Consider the following 6,000-nt stretch of genomic DNA (forward strand, 5'->3'; position numbering starts at 1 on the left):
GTTAATAGCCATTTTGACAATAATGTTGTAAGGGTTAATTTCACTGGAACTGGTTATTTGTGCACATTGCCATAACGTAAAACAATGGATTATTTCAAGATGGATTCTTTGTCTTAAACTGGACAGACTCCTTATTCATTAGGGGCACTTACCAGGCTATTCAAGGTCAGTTTGTTTTTATATGGGCCTTAGTGGAATAATGTAGTTGCCTCCCACAGACACTCGCACAGCATGTTTTAAATATGGTTAGGAATGTTAGTAGAAAAGCAGAAATAAGAAGAATCCTCCCCTTATCAATTACTCATTCTTCAATTCCAGAGTAATTGACGTACTTATAATAATCATCTGTTGCTGGTCACTTGCTACTTTACAATTCTAGTGGTCAGTGTGCTAAAATATTGCACAGTTTGGCAGCAGGTCTTCAAATCACAAAATGGCTCCTTTTAGGTAACGTGTTAGTACAAAATGGCAGCTTGAGCTTGTTAGCCTATTGCAGAATACATGTGTTATAAAAGCCTCTTAAAAATGGTCAAGTTAAACAGGCAACCTAAATCCTACTAGGATAAAATTTAAAACCCAGGCCCGCTTACAGGTGAGAGTTTAAGAATCGAAAAGACCTAATTTGTGAGGATTTACAGTTAGTCTGGAAGATTCGCCAAGCTTGAACTAAAGGGAGAAACTCTAGGGAAAACCCTTAAAATGAAAGACAGTTCTGGGATAGAAGTTACCAAGCTGGGAAAGGAAAAGAGTGGATGTAAACCTTTGGAAGTTAAAACCACTTTGGACCTGTTCCAAGAGAATTAGTGCAAAGTATAATTGTGAAGTAGGATTTTCGGTTGTGTTAGAAGTAAAAGGGGAAAGTTCTGTTTAGTATTGTTTTTTTAAGTATAAGTTGCCTACACAAATAACGTTTCATCAATGTTGCTCCTAGTTTGCTTGTACAGTAAAAGCATTAAAATGTGGAATCTTGCCATGTCATCCTTTCAGCTATTAACTGGAAGTTCACATTTCTTTTTAAAAGTTATTGGTCACTACCAGGATTGTAACAATCCCCATAGAGTTGAATATTTTTTTTTAAAGAGAAATGAGTTTCCTAAACGACTAACAGAAATAACCAAGGGACAAGATTTCACATTTTAATACTCTTAATGTAACAAACAAACTAAAATCAACATAAATCAGACATTACCTAACATGCAACTAATACATCAAACATACGCAATTGAATACATCTTACAACCACTTTTGCTGTGCATGACACTTCTGGCAGATGTGTAGCATTACAAGAACATGTCCAGTGTTATTCCTGGATCTCTCGCAGGCTCACTTCATCCTGCCAGGCTAGGTCACAACTTCCAATGTCCTTCAAAAGTTGTTTTACTCAACCTGAATCTTCCAGATCTGACTTCCACCAGCAAGGCCCATCTCAGTGATTCCTTATTCCTTAAGTCTCCAAAAGTTCAATTTGTTCTGCTTCTTCCTTTCAACCAGAAAATTAACTCTTACAGACATCCTGTTTCTCTACAACAATAGTTGCTTTATTTCTCCACACAACAATAGTAGCTTTCTCTTTCCTTGTGTCTCACACAACAGCTGTTTCTTAACTGTGAGTTACTGTGTAATGGTGTGAAAACTGTCACCTAATTTCAATAGGTTTCAGTTTTAGTTTCACCCCCATAGCAATGAGATCACATTGGCATGTCTCTGAGCTGGGGGGAAGAATTTTGCCCTTGATGGGCGTGCGGACCCCACCGGCTCAGCGGCGGGCGGACAGCCAATCCCCGCCACCGAAACAGGGCCCACCGCCATTTTGCGTGGGCGGGCCAATTAAGGGCCACCCAGCGGCCTGCCCAACAGGAATGCGCGCAAAATAGCGCACTGCTCCCTGAGACTAAGTGCTGTCTTAGGGAGATTACTGATAGTGCACAAAAGTTAAAAAATGGAAAAATAAAAAAATTATTAACATGTCCCCCTCATGTGACAACGTCACACAAGATGGGACATGTTAATAAAAACAACATAAACTTTATTAAACATTTTAAAAATTGACATGAAACCCCATCCCGCCAGTGGATGAGGTTTCATGTATTATCAGAAGCCCACTGGGGCTCCTGGCCTGTCCGCCAGCCTTAAGGTTGGACGGGCAGGTCTTTAATGATCTTAATTAGCCTGTCAATGGCCTTAATTGGCCAGTGACAGGTCGGTGGGCGGACAGCTGATTTCACTCTCCGCCCGCCTTCCTGAAAATTTAAAGAGACCAGGATGACGTCAGGGATTCCTCCCAATGTCATCCTGCGTCATTTTCCCGTCGGCGAGTGGGCTCCACCCCCAAATTGCCGAGGGGAAAATTCTGGCCGGGGTGGGTCATAATTTCCAATTTTACCTTAGGTTAGAGGAGACACTTTAAAACATAACTGTCTTGTTAAGTCCAGTGTTCATAATACAATTATCAGCTCATCCACTGTCTCAACGCTCTTCTCATTCACTATAACTTTGGCAGCATCTTCCTTGGGAAAGACTGATGCAAAATATTAATTTAATACCTCAAGCATGCCCTTTGCCTCCATGTGTGGATTCTTTTTAGCCCCTAATTAAACTCTACTCTTCCGTTTATCACCATTTTACTATTTATTTGCCTATAGAAGATTTTTGGATTTCCTATTATGTTGGCTGTCAGTCTCTTCCCATTGGCCAGAATTTTTCGCTCAGTGAGTGGGGGTGGGGGGGGGGGGGTTGGTGTACAGGGCCAACTCACCGAGGTGTAAAATGACACGGAGGGACATCGGACGTGCGTCCCAAAGTCACTGTGCATCATTTAGATTTTCAGTTTGGCGGGCGTGCAGCTGACTCGGCTGCACACCCGCCAAACTGTCAAAGGCCCATTAAGGCCATTTAAAAACGAATTCAACTAATAAACTGAGCTGCCCGTCCAACCTTAAGGTTGGCAGGCAGGCAAAGAGACCAGGCGGCCTTTGCATTTTTCATGGAACCTCATCCACGGGCAGGATGAGGTTTCATAAAGTGTTGAAAAATTGAATAAAATTTTTTTTAAAAATTCATTTACATGTCCCCGACTCAGGGAACCACCACCACCACCCCACCCACCCCCCCACCCCCCCACAACCCGCACAGGGGGTGCTCGGCGTTTCTAGGTGCATGTCACACTGCCAAAGGCCTGCCCACGTAAAATGGCACAGACCCCATCGGGGATGCCGATTGGGTGTGTGCCCGCCCCCACCCGACCCCACACAACCCCACCCACCCCTGTCCACCCCCGCACAACCCCTCAACAGGGGGAAAATTCTCCCCATTGTCTCTCTGTTTCTGTTTATTACTTCTCTTTTGCATTTACTATATTCAGTCTGATTCTTATTTGAATTATCAACCTGACATCTGTCATATGCACCCTTTTTCGGTTTCATCTTACTTTCTGTCATGAAGATATTAATGTATATAATGTTATTGGAAATTAATTTTAAATTGGACTTGTAGTAGGTGTTTGTGGGTGTGTCTATGTGTGGCTTAATTGGATTAAAGCCAGATAGTCTGGGTGCTTTGATGTATAGTAGTTTTGAGATGTTAATTGGGTGAACAGTAAGTTAAAAGGCAAAGAGTACATTTGCATTTGTGAATAATCCATTCAAAAAATGGGAGTAAGATCTTTACCTAGCTAGGAGACACCAAGAAACGTGTTCATATTACTAATAAAGTTGGTGCTATGGATGGGGTTTTATTGTTAGAAGAGGTGGAGTTCGAAGACCTAGTGATACAATGAGAACTTACATTCAAAGGGAAAGCTAGGTATAACCCGAAAGGAGTTTGTGTGTGCAGGTCAGGGGCATGTAAGATCTAAGCGTCTGTAAGCCTCCAACTGTCTGCAAAGGGAACAAATTGAAAGGAACCTCATTTTGAACTTGTAAGGTAAAATGTACTCTGCCTGGTGTCTGTTTAAAGTCTATGGGTAATTGTTGCCTTGGGGAAGATTTACCTGGGAGTGATTAATTTGGGGATTGGTTTATAAGTTATTATGGCAGTAATTTGTAGACATGTGAATGTGTTTAAAATTGTTGTTAAATTAATAAATGTTTAATTTAATGTATATAAAAAACCTCTTGAAACTTGGTGGTTTTTATTTCTGAATTCAGAGCTGCATCTCAAACATACCAATTGAAAATATAGGTTATGACAGTTGTTTAAAGTCTCCCTCTGGAATTTTAAATAACTCAGCCTTTACCAATTGCTGTGTCATAACACTCTTTATCTCTTTAGACATCTAAGGAACTGTGGCTTTGTTTATCCCACCTTTCCCTCTCACAGCCATGTACCTTGATTGTAACTAAACCATCTCTTTTTTAAAGGCATCCCATTGTTACATTACATTTGTACCTCCCAAGTTTTGATCCCAATTTATCAATCATAGGTCAGCCATTGTGCATTACTTGGCAGTGCCACTGAGACCCAGGATCCTCAAGGGAGATGAGTGATGGCAGAATGGGGGTTGTGGGGTGGGGTTTGCGGGGGATGGGGAGTCAGCAACAAGGGGCAGAGAATGCCTCTCAGCAGCCTCCTTTCCCAATGCTGGGTCCCTCAATCAGGCACAGAGTGACTTTGAATGAGGGGCCCATCCCCCCAACCCCTGAAGCCTGCAAGCAACCCCGAAAGAATTTTCTTTTTGGGTTTCCCACATGGCGAATCTCCCATCCTCATTAATTGCCCACTTAAGGGCTTCAATTGGCAGCAAGGCAGTGCTTTTGACAAGCCTTCATGCCCCAGATTTAATCAAGTCAGAGGCAGGAAGGCAGCAGTGTCCCCAGTCATTTAAAAATTAAAAGTAGAGCCTACCTGTTTCAGTGAGAGTTGAAGAAACTCAAGCTGTGAAGTTGTTTAAATCCCCAGCCCTTTAATAATTTGGAAAAATAACAGCCTAAGTCAGCGAGAGTTTTGAATGGGCTTTCATGAAGGGGAGTCTTCTATTATAGTGAAAACAGTAATAGATATATAGATCTTTATTTTAGTTCATCTCAACATGACTCCTGAGGTCTTCCCTTGGTAGATGCTGGGTGAGTTGGCATGGAGGGTCTAAGTGTTGAGGATAGTGGGTAGGGGCATGAGCTTGCAGCTTGCATTAACTTAGCATAAGAGGCTATACCAGGCCATAGGGATAAGGTGACATAGTGTAGGCATGAAGTCTATAAGGGGCCATGGGGTAACAGGGTGCATGTATTGGCATGGAGGCTATAAGGGGCCTAGGTGGGGGTCATGAGTTTGCATAGAGGATATAGAGGGCAATGGGCGGTAGTGCGGGGCATGGGTTGGCATGGGGGCTACAAAGGGCCATGGAATGGGTGGGGGGGGGGTGAATAGCATAAGTTTATGAGGGACATAGGGGTGGTATGGGTGATGGGGTGCGAGGGCCTAATAGTTAATAAAACAATTGAGACAAAGCCGCATAGAACTGAGGTAGGCCGCAACACTTGGCAGTCTCTGTGGCTGCCTCCAATCTGTATCTAGGGCTGGAGGGCCTGATTTCTTCCTTACCTTAACCCCTCAACCCCACCCCACCGGAGCGAAAATCACACCATGCAGCCTTTTTCCCGAGGCAGGTACGCTGATCTTGGAAATTTCCCAACTCAGCCAACCCAATTCTGGAGTAAAAATCAGACCCATGGCTCCTGAGGTCTGCTCACATTGGATAGTGGGTGAGTGGTTATGGAGGATACATGGGGCTTATGGGGCGGCATGCGGAATATGAGGGGCATAGAGGGGACATGGCGGTATGAGGGGCCATGAAGAATATGAGGAGACAAGGAGGGGGCATATGGAGTGGGTTGGGGGGTGGGGAGAGGTGGTGAGGGTTTGAGGGCCTGACAGTCATCATTAAAACTGGGCCTATGTCCCAGTAAATGAAGGTGGATGTTCCAACCTGCTGGCTTCACCATCTGCCCACCTCCAATGCTATTTTGGTCCTGCCTCTAGAAGTGCTGGGCCTGAATCCAGGCC

This window comes from Carcharodon carcharias, chromosome 26 (genome assembly GCF_017639515.1).
Source record: "Carcharodon carcharias isolate sCarCar2 chromosome 26, sCarCar2.pri, whole genome shotgun sequence".
In the NCBI taxonomy this organism is placed as follows: domain Eukaryota; kingdom Metazoa; phylum Chordata; class Chondrichthyes; order Lamniformes; family Lamnidae; genus Carcharodon; species Carcharodon carcharias.